Source organism: Mauremys reevesii, linkage group 12 (genome assembly GCF_016161935.1).
Source record: "Mauremys reevesii isolate NIE-2019 linkage group 12, ASM1616193v1, whole genome shotgun sequence".
NCBI classification, from domain to species: domain Eukaryota; kingdom Metazoa; phylum Chordata; order Testudines; family Geoemydidae; genus Mauremys; species Mauremys reevesii.
In genome coordinates this window covers 42,936,099-42,946,522 of record NC_052634.1, presented here as the reverse complement: position 1 = coordinate 42,946,522, position 10,424 = coordinate 42,936,099, and the positions used below count along the sequence as shown (strand labels likewise).

The following is a 10,424-nucleotide window of genomic DNA, read 5'->3' as shown; positions in this document are numbered from 1 at the left end:
ATAAACCTGGCAACCCTGAGCTGGAGCCCTAGTCACTGCCCAGCTCTCGCCTTCCAGGAGGGGACTCTGTGGGGCAGGGCTCTGCCGGGGCTTTCTTCCTTCCTTTAATCACCGTGGAAGGGTGAACAGGGAGAGAATTTGTTCTTCTTTTCTGAACACACGCAGGCAGCTGGATTATTTCCAGGGCTGTAATAAAACCCAAACTAGCAGAGGATGGTTTCGATCCATCGACCTCTGGGTTATGGGCCCAGCACGCTCCCGCTGCGCCACTCTGCTGGGGGGAAAGGGGGGGGCTTCCTGCAGGATGGATTCCCAGTGCAGCTCCCGAGCTGTGCCCAGGGGATTTGGACGCTTTAGCGGCAGGTGATTGACACGCGCTGGGTCCCCCCCCCAGCGCTGAACTGACCCGCGCTCGCTGCATTCTCCGCCGGAGGCTCCTTGGTCTGATGGTTCAGCAGCACCAGCCCCGCCCCCGCTTTTCCCCTGGGGAGCCCCGGCCCCTCTCCTGCCCCCTCCGGGCTGAGGCGGGTCCCGCTTCCCCGCGGGTCCCAACCCCCCTGCGAGGGGCCAGGGGCGGGGCCAGGCCTGGGAGGAGCCGCCCTTCCTGCCCCCGGCCCGGCCCCGCCCCTGTGTGCGGCAGCGGGGCCATGGCCGGGGCCGGGAGCGCGGCGCGGGGCTGCTCCAGCCCTGCAGCCCGCGGGGCAGCGCGGTGGGGCCGGGGGCAGCGCGGGCGGGGCCGGGGGCGGGGACACGCGTGGGGCGGACACGCTCCTGCCGGGAGGCCGGGCCCGGCTGCCTGGTTCGCCCCTGCCCGGGGTCCCCGCGCTCCCGCGGCCGGAGCGGGGCTGCCCGGGGCTGCGGGGGCGAGTGGCCTGGCGGGGCGGGCGGAGCCCGGGAGCTGCAGGGGCCGGGAGCGCGGCTCGGCTGCAGAGCTCGGAGCCCAGGCTGGGCCCGGGAGCGAGGGGAGGGGAATCGGGGGCGGATTTGGGGTGTCAGAGCCGGGCGCGGCGGGAGCGGCTGGGGATGGGGATGGGGCCTGTGGGGCTGCTGGGAGTTTGGCGTGTGCTGGGGGTCAGGGCTGGGGGACTGTGCGGCTGCTGGGAGTTTGGGGTGCACTGGGGATCGGGGCTGGGGGACTGTGGGGGAGCTGGGAGTTTGGGGTGTGCTGGGGGGTTCAGGGCTGGGAGGCAATGGGGGTAGTTGGGAGTATGGGGTGCGCTGGGGGGACGGGGCTGGGGGGACTGTGGGGCTGCTGGGAGTTTGGGGAGTGCTGGGGATCAGGGCTGGGGGCCTGTGGGGCTGCTGGGAGTTTGGGGTGTGCTGGGGGTTCAGGGCTGGGGGGGACTGTGGGGCTGCTGGGAGTTTGGGGTGTGCTGGGGGGTCAGGGCTGGGGGGTCAGGGATGTTCCGGGGGCTCCATGTTCAGATCTGGCCCTGCGGGAGCTTTGGGGGCTGGCGCTGGGGAAAGTGGGGGACTGTCTGAAGTTGGCTGCTTGGGATGTGGGCGAGGCCCCGGGGAGCCGGGGGTTGGGCTGCACCCCTGTCCCTGCAGCCTGGGGCCCTGCGTTTCCTCTGGAAAAGCTGCTCCCTGTTTCACCAGCTCCTCTCAGTCTGAGTCCCAGGGACCCTGCACAGGCCTCTGCAGGGCAGGACGGCCCTGAAATCTGGCAGCTGGGAGGTTTGCAGCAGTTTCTAACCCTCCCTCCCCTGCTTCTTCCAGGAGGCCCCACAAAAGCATCCGACCCCCCTGGGAAAAGAGAGAGAAGCAGCCAAAGCCGAGGAGCTGCTGGTAGGTGCCCAGAGCCCCCCGCCACTGAGGTTTGCCTGGCATAAGAATGACCTGGTGAGTGCAGGGCCCACCCTGCCAGCCTCAGCCAGGGACCCATCCCCGCTGGAGCCCAGGGACCCTGCAGGGTCAGACACGGGGGTAACATGATGCCCTTAGGACGCAGGAGGCTGCTGGGCAGCACAGGGTCAGTCTGTGTTAGCCCAGAGCCCCTGCCCACGGGCTGTCTGGATGTCACAGTGACCAGGGATCCTTTCTAGCTCCTGGGGGGATGGGGAGGAAGGAGATGAAATGTGGGCTGCAGAGATGGAGGATTTGGCTCAGTGCAAGTTGATGAGGTTTCGGGGAGAAGTGTCCCTCCTGTAGGTGATGTACAGCTCACCCCGGCCCTGATCCCGCCTCCCTTCCTGGGATAAATGAACTTCCCATCCCCCACCGCAAGAGAACTCGTGTTCTGGTAAATAACTCTGCCACCCGCCCCGAGGCGCATTTATGATTTTCCCCAGTTACCGAGCAGGTGAATTTCAGTGTTGATAACTGCAAAATAATGCACATTGGAAAAGATAATACCAAATGGACATAAAATGATGGGGTCTAAATTAGCTGTTACCACTCAAGAAAGAGATTTTGTAGTCACTGTGGATAGTTCTCTGGAAACATCCACTCAATGTGCAGCGGCGTCAAAAAAGCAAACAGAATGTGGGGAATCATTAGGAAAGGGATAGACAATAAAACAGAAAATATCCTATTGCCTGTATATACATCCATGGTATGTCCACACCTTGAATACTGCCTGCAGATCTGGTCACCCCATCTCAAAAAAAAAACAAACCCAACCCATTGGAATTGGAAAAGGTTCAGAGAAGGCCAACAAAAATGATGAAGGGTGCGGAACAGCTTCCGTATGAGGAGAGATGAATAAGACTGAGGCTATGGCTACACGCCGCAGCTTTTAGCAACACGGCTGTGCCGCTACAGCCGTGCCGCTAACAGGCGCACAGAGTAGCTGCTGTTTGTTGGCAGGAGAGACGTGCCAGTGTAGACAAAGCCTGAGACTGTTCAGCTTGGACAAGAGACTACTGGGGGGGAGGGGGGAGGATATGGTAGAGGTCTATAAAATCGTGACTTGTGTGGCGAAAGTAAATCAGGAAGTGTTATGTACTCCTCATAACACAAGAACTAGGGGTCACCCAGTGAAATGAAGAGGCAGCAGGTTTAAAACAAACAAAAGGAAGTATTTCTTCACACAGCACATAGTCAACCTGTGGAACTCCTTGCCAGAGGATGTTGTGAAGGCCAAGACGCTAACAGGGTTCTAAAAAGAACTAGAGAAGTTCATGGAGGACAGGTCCATTAGTGGCTATTAGCCAGGATGGGCAGGGATGGTGTCCCTAGCCTCTGTTTGCCAGAAGCTGGGAATGGGCAACAGGGGATGGATCACTTGATCCATGGGACACCTGGCATTGGCCACTGTCGGTAGACAGGATACTGGGCTAGATGGACCTTTGGTCTGACCCAGTCTGGCCGTTCTTATGTTCTATGTTCCCCTGTTACTGAGCCGCCCTCTCCCTGTTGCAGAAACAGACGGCAGCCGAGAGGCAGAAGCTCGTCTGGGAGTGGCAGGAGCTGCGAGGGTTTCTGGAGGAGCAGGAGCAGTGGCTGCTGGCCCGGCTGGAGGAGCTAGAGAGAGCCATTGTCCAGAGAAGGGATGAGGGCGTCTGCAGCCTGTCCTGGGAGATTTCCCTGCTCAGCGAGAGGGGAGGAGAGAAGGGGCAGCAGCCGCTGAGCCAACCCCTGCAGGTCAGGCTGTCATTGCAGTGATCATACGCAGCGTTTCTATAGGCACTTCTGAGCCCTGGACCCCAAAGCACTTTGCAGAGTGGGGTCGGGGCATTATCCCTCTGGGACAAATGGGGAAAGTGAGGCAGAGGGAGGGGCAGAGCCCTGCCCAAGGTCACCCAGTGAGTCTGGCAGCGGCGCCAGGGATGGGTCCTGGGAGTCCTGGATGCTGCAGCCCCAAGACCTTCTCTCCTGGAAATGTCTCTCTGCATTTGCTCTTGGAGGGTGAAATCCCCTCCCCCACCATGCTGAGGTCCCGAGCCAGGCCCAAGGCCCCTCGCACGGCAGGTTAATGGGTTTAGTGGGGCCAGGGACCTTCTGGGTCTCTCGGCACTGGGGGGAATTTGATTCTCAATGCAGAGAAATATCTTCTGCCTGTAAAGTGCCCGGGGAGAAGATTCCCGCAGTGGGACCTGCCCGCAGGGTTTGCTGGGGCTGGTAGGGGGGCAGCAGCTCTGGGAATGTAAACCTGAAATTCCCCTACTGCCCGAGGCCTCAGTGGTGACCCCTGCAGAGCAGGAGGCCTCCCCACCCAGGGACACTCCCCCTGACGGCCTCCTCTTTCTCCCCCTCTTTAGGGTGCTGGGAGCACTGGGGGCAGGTAAGTCCTGGGCTCCATTTCGCTCCCCCTCATGGGTCGTTAGGTTTGATAACTGCGCTGAATAGGAAGCTGCCCCCTGCCCTGGGAGCGTGTGATTCTGGCTCCCCTAGTGGCTGACTCAGGTAGGAGACGAGCCGGTTACTGTCTGATCGCTAAGGAGGTCCCAGCAGGGCTGCTAGACCCAGGGCCGATGCGACGGACCAGGCCTGTCTCCTGGACTGATGTGGCCGCGTCACGTACTCCGAGGGCGCAGAATCTCAGCTCTCACATTTGTTAAAGTGAGTTGCTGGCCCTCAGCACCTCCCCAGTGTGAATGGAGACAGCGTTGCCTTGCTGGGGCTGCCAGCAGCCTGAAGCCGTAGCTCTGAGAGCGTGAACTCTCCTGTCCCCTGTTAATGTCATTGGGGTGTCAACTGAAATAGCAGCACTTTGATGTCAACATTGAACATTCCCTGGCTGATCACTCAAGCAGGTGGAACAGGGAGAGGGCGGGAGTGAAACCTTTGTGGGGTGGGAATAGGGGGTTGCTGTAGGGAGGGAAAAACAGAGGAGAGACACAACAACAAGGAAGCAAGAGAGAAATGGAGAAAGGAGGGTGGGAAAGGCAGGAAACACAGGGAAGAACCAGAAGGGCCCTACAGTGTGTCCGGGAGGGGGCTGTTTTCCTCCTGAGTGACACTGAGTGTGACAGACAAAGACTTGGCAAAATACTAAGAACTAAAATTTTATTTCCGATGCGAAGGGCAGATTCTCCCCTTGTTCCTCATATGTGGGTGTCCCATGGGGAGCAGTGGGTGTTCTGCTGTGAATGGAGCAGGGCACAGAGTCCTAACCTGATGCCCTGGCCACTGGCCGTAACGGACAGGGCAATGTGGCCATCTCTGCGAATGAGCTGGATGCCCCAGGGTTACTGCTTCAGCTGAAGGGTTCGGGGGTTTTGGCATTAAAGGGCCCATGTTCATTCCCTGCTGGAGCCCTGGGCTCTGTCTGTGGCCACTCTCAGCATGTAGGACCTGCCCACTCTCTGGTCTGTGTCTCCTCCCTTTCCACATGATCCCCCGCCAGAGCCAGAGCATCCCTGAGAAAGCTCCTGAACAATGTCTCCGTTCCTTGCTCTAGTGTCTCCCCACTTCCCGTCTCTCTGGGGGAGCGCAGGGCTGAGGTGACTCACCATGACAATGAACATCTCAGGCTACAAAGCTCAGATCCAGGTTTCCTGGAGTTTGGGGGTTGCTGGGCTCAGGGTCTGGGGCTCAGGCCTATTTCTCACCCCTCCTTTCCCCAGCAGGGAGGACGGGACGTTTGGGAAGCCAGAGCCGTCGTTTGCGGAGCTGGAGAAGAGACTCAGTGATTTCTCTCTGCAAAGTGCCCTGCTGCAGGAGGTGCTGCTGGGATTCAAAGGTGAATTGGAGTCTGGGGGTGGCGTCTCCTCTGGTTAGAGCAACCCTCGCCCTGGGGAGGAGTCGGGGACTCTAGTGATGTCACTGATCCTCGGCTCCATCTCACAGCCCAGCTCAGCGAGTCGCCCTTCCCCATGGAGCAGCCCTGTGGGGCTGGCTCTGTCTGCAGCGGCTGCGTTATCGGCCTCTGATCTCTGTCACCATCTCGTAGTTAACAGCAGTTCCATTAATACGCAATGGGGATTTCTCCATGAGTGCAAGGGACTGAATCCTCACCTCTCCCATCTTCTCCTTCCCCTAGAGACGCTGCGACGGGGGCTGGGGAGCGATGCAGGTACGTGTCTGTCTCTGACTGGCATGGGGAGATTTCAGCCCAATAACCATGTTAACGACGGGGGATCGCAGCCTCCAGCACCTGGAAGCTGTGTAACAATGGGAAGCGATGTTACTTTGTTCTTGCACCACTATATTTTCAACTGACTTGTCTCTTAAATATTTTAGCTCATCAATGTCACGTAAGCATTTAAAGTGTTTTACAGGTTTTTTAGTACTCATTTTTTTTGCCTTTGCTTTCTTTAATTATTGCATTTTTAACTGACTACATTAATTTTAAGAATTTTATTTTGCAGTTTTAATTGCAGTAATATTAATAGTGTTTTTAATTAAGTTTGCATAGTCTGATTTTAAAGCTTTTTTTTAAAGACTACTAAGGTCTTTGACAACTTTTCCTGTGTTTGAGTGGCTGCTTGATACTTTTTAAAAAAAAATACAAAGGCTGAGCATTTTTTAAAAACTATTTATTTGAAAGTTTGTTAGTATATTTAGTTTTAAAAAAAAAAGACTTTTTTTGTTGTGACTCTAAATTGGTAATGTATTCACATTTTTAACTTATAATTATTTTAGTGCACTATTTACCTCTTGTGACACAGGTTGTAGCTGATTTTTACACTTTAAATAAATAAAACAGCTATTAGCATCTAATTTGGTTAAAACATCAATTATATATTGTTTTTTTGCATAACCTGCACTACTTTAAGAATGCAACTGTTGTTTGGTTCTTTTAATTAACTTTTTGCTCTAAACTTTTTTTTTATGCTTACATTATGCCTTAAATTAATTTTATTCATTTAAGATAGAATCTTAATTTTTTTTCTCCCCATACATTCCTAGCCATCCCGATGATGATTAATTTCTGGGAAACATCCTCAGCAGAATTATTTGAAGGTGTTGCACTGGAGAGTAAAGGCACAGAGGCAGTGGCTTGTGGGAAAGAGGGTAAGTTTCATTACTAATCCTGCTCTTAAAAAGAGGGGTCTTTTTAGAAAACTAGTTTAATGTACAAGCACTGAGAGACTTCACTAATCACGGGAGCAATGGGTCTCTTTGGAACATATTTTAACTGACAAGCCCTTAGAGCCTTTCTGAGAAACAGGATAGAACTATGGTCAAAATGAAGTGCAAATTAATAAATGTGCATCATGAGAAGAGGAAGGAGCACAAATTAAAATATAATGAAAACAAAGCCTCTCAGAAAGGAAATATATCAGTTTAGTAGCAGTGTTGCCATGTCAGGGGTGAGGTGGGAGATGATTTTCTCTCCCCCCCCCCCCCCCCATCTCTTTTTAAAAGTCCCAAAAGGAATAAAAGTAAGTGGCATCGTTAATTTTTTATTATTTTGTTTACTAATTAAATCCATGTCCCTAAGGCCAAATTTGGCCTAGGTAACTTTGTTGCCACGTTTTCTTGTTTACCAAGCACAGAGCTTAGTACTGGCCCTGAATGACATCATTAGCCCCCTTTTGTCAGTCATAAAGTCTAAGGCCAGAAGGGACCACTGGATCATCTGGTCTGACCTCCTGTCTAGCACTGGCTGCCAACACCCCCCAGCACCCGCCCACTAAACCCAACAGCTGGAGTGAGACCAAAGTCTTGCAGCCCCCAGGAGACTAGACTGTTCTATGCCCCAGGCAGAGAATGGGAGGGACCGAGGTGCCCCAGTGCCCCAGACTCCTGCAGTGGCAGGGAAATGGTTAAGTGAGATATTTCTGGGTAATCCTAGTGAGTGCCCCACGCTGCAGAGGAAGATGAAAAACCCCTCAGGTCACTGACAACCTGAGCCGGGGGGGGGAAATTTCTTCCACATCCCACCTATAATGATCAGTTAGACTCTGAGCATCGGAGCACAAAGAGAGAGAGAGAGAGATCTACCCTGCCCAATATCCTGTCTTCTCTGGCCGTTCCTGAAGCTTCAGAGGAAAGAGAGAAAAAAAACCCTCTAAAAATACATAGAGGGGGAAAAATCCCTTCCTGACCCCTAGCAGTTTTGGCTGAAACCCTGAAGCATGAGGGTGAGGAACATAATACGTAAAATGGAAGTGAGCCCCACTTCATGGTCCACTATTTGTCTCTGTTGACCAAGCCTTCCAGCTATCACCAGCAAACTTCATTTAATTTACTGCACCTACACTGGGCAGACTTTGTCCTGTCCCTGCCTCCGCCTGGTCCCCACCGTTGGGGGAGTTGCTCTCAGGGTTTTAAAACTAGCACAGTGGGTTTAGCGCTGGTGGAAGGGGCTGGGTCTGGGCTGTGATAAAGTGATGGAATATTTTCCCAGCATGCGAGTCAGAAACATCTTGTGCAGGGAAAGGGCCGGGGAAGATCATGATGTGACAGGAACTAAAGGTCCTTCTGAAATCTTCCCTGTCACCCTTCTCACCCTGACAGGCGGCAGAGTAACGCCCACCTTTGGCTCCAGATTGTCCCAGCCTCCCACGGGACAGGGAAGGGAACTGGCTGTAGTGGAGCCAGTCCAGGTAGGGATTATTGCGGGGTTGCTAGTGGGTTCCTGCTGGAGGGGGAGGGGCAGGAAATACTGAGGGCCTGGGATCTTTGGGGGAGCTCAGTCTGGAGGTGGGATGGGGGCAGGAAACACCCAGGGTGGAGAAAGGGAGGGGGACAAGGCATGTGACAAACTTGCTGGGAATTGTTTAACCCAAGTCCTGGATTCCGGGAACAGACCCATGGGCCTTGGGGGAGGAAATTACCCTATTTGTGGAATGGGGTTGTGTTGGGAGTGGGGGAACCCTGGACAGCGCTGGGGAAACGTATCCGATTCCCAGTGCAAGAACATGAACCTACTGGCCAGAGGCTGCTAGGAGATTTGAAGGAGGGGGTGGGAGGTTACCCACCAGTGGGGCCTAGAGTAGATAACCCCTCCCCTTCCTTCCAGCTGCTGGCAATGGGAAGCCTGTTGGGATTCCTACTGGGGAGCCGACCCTGGAGCCTGCTGGGGGCCCCATCCCCCGTATCAGCCTCTGGCTTGTAGGTGTGTGATGGAGGAGAAGACCCTTCCCCCTCTGTCTGCTGGGGGGGGGTGAGGGGATCTCTACCTCCCCTCCTGTTTTGCCTCCTGGCTGCTCTGAGCAGGGTGGGGGTGGGACCCTGCTGACTGTCTCTCTCTGAGCATCCATTTGATTGGCTCCTCTCCCCCATGAATAGTGGGGCTGTGAGTGGGGCAGCAGGTTGTGAGTGGGGGGCTCTTGCTCTTCCAGGGGCCGGTGACCTTCGAGGAGGTGGCTGTGTATTTCACCAGGGAAGAGTGGGCTCTGCTGGACCCCCGTCAAAGAGCCTTCTGCAGAGACGTCATGCAGGAGAACTATGAGAATGTGACCTCGCTGGGTAACGATTCCCGTCCCCTCGGTTCTTAGAAGGGGAAATGAAGAGTTAAGGTTCATGCCACCCCCACAATGCCACCTCTGCTCTGCCCTGTCTCAGCAACAGCCCATTGAGTGCATTGAAATGGGGCAGACTAGGTCCCTCAGGGTTCACATGCACCTCCCTTCATATCACAGTCACAGCTCTGCCAAGCTGCTCCAACTCCTCCCGCCACCATCCAGTTACAGCTACAGCTGACCCAGTGCACACAGCTGGAGGCATGTGGAGAAATGCTGGTATTCCCATCTGTGAACACAACACAGACAGTGGCACGTTCCTAGTCCTTCATAGCTATTGTAGAATCATAGATTTTATGGCCAGAAAGGGCTATTAGGTCATCTACTCTGACCTCCCGTATAACCAGGTCATAGAATTTCACCCAGTTACTGCTGTACTGAGCTGAATCCCTTGTGTTGGACTCAATCTGCCCCCAGAAAGGCATCCACTGCGACTTGAAGACTTCAAGAAATGGAGACACCTCCACTTCCTTTATTAGTTTGTTAACCTTTGCGCCAGCCTTACTGAGCCATTCCCAGTGGCTAGTGCCAGCTGCAGGGCCAGGGGCAGAGTTAAGGTTGCATTTAAGGGGTGGTGTGTATATTAACTCTTCCTCTTCTGGTTTTCAGAGGTTTAAGTTTAGCCACCACCCACCTAGTGGAAAGGCATGTGGCACAACTGGGCAACCTGTACTCGGTATTGATGTAGGTTATGGGCATTTGATTTCCTTATTTTTCTGATAGACTTTTTCAGCACTCTGTGTCTGCATGAGAGATTTTGCCAGCATAATTTTATCAATTAAGGATGTGGTTTTTTGCATCCCTAACAAATAGAACTAAGCTGACAAAACTTTGCAGCTCAGAAGAGGCCAGAGTCTGCAAGTGGATTTTAAAACACTTTAAAATATTGCTCTCAGCCCTGAAATTTTGGAATCAGGGGGAAACATCTAAGAGGAACTCCTTCAGAATGCAAGCAAAACGCACAATACACCTAGTCTGAAAGTTAACAGTGGTACGGCTCCGACTCAGATGAATGAGTGTAGCTCAGAGGCAGTGGCCACGGCATGTCCTCTTGACCCAACCAACCAA

General features: G+C 54.1%; 1 non-coding gene across 1 annotated transcript; it reads right to left on the bottom strand.

Moving 5' to 3' along the window:
* Positions 1–204: 204 nt before the first annotated feature.
* On the bottom strand, positions 205–276 carry TRNAM-CAU. The gene has a single exon. It is a non-coding gene; the product is annotated as a tRNA-Met (tRNA).
* Positions 277–10,424: the final 10,148 nt, after the last annotated feature.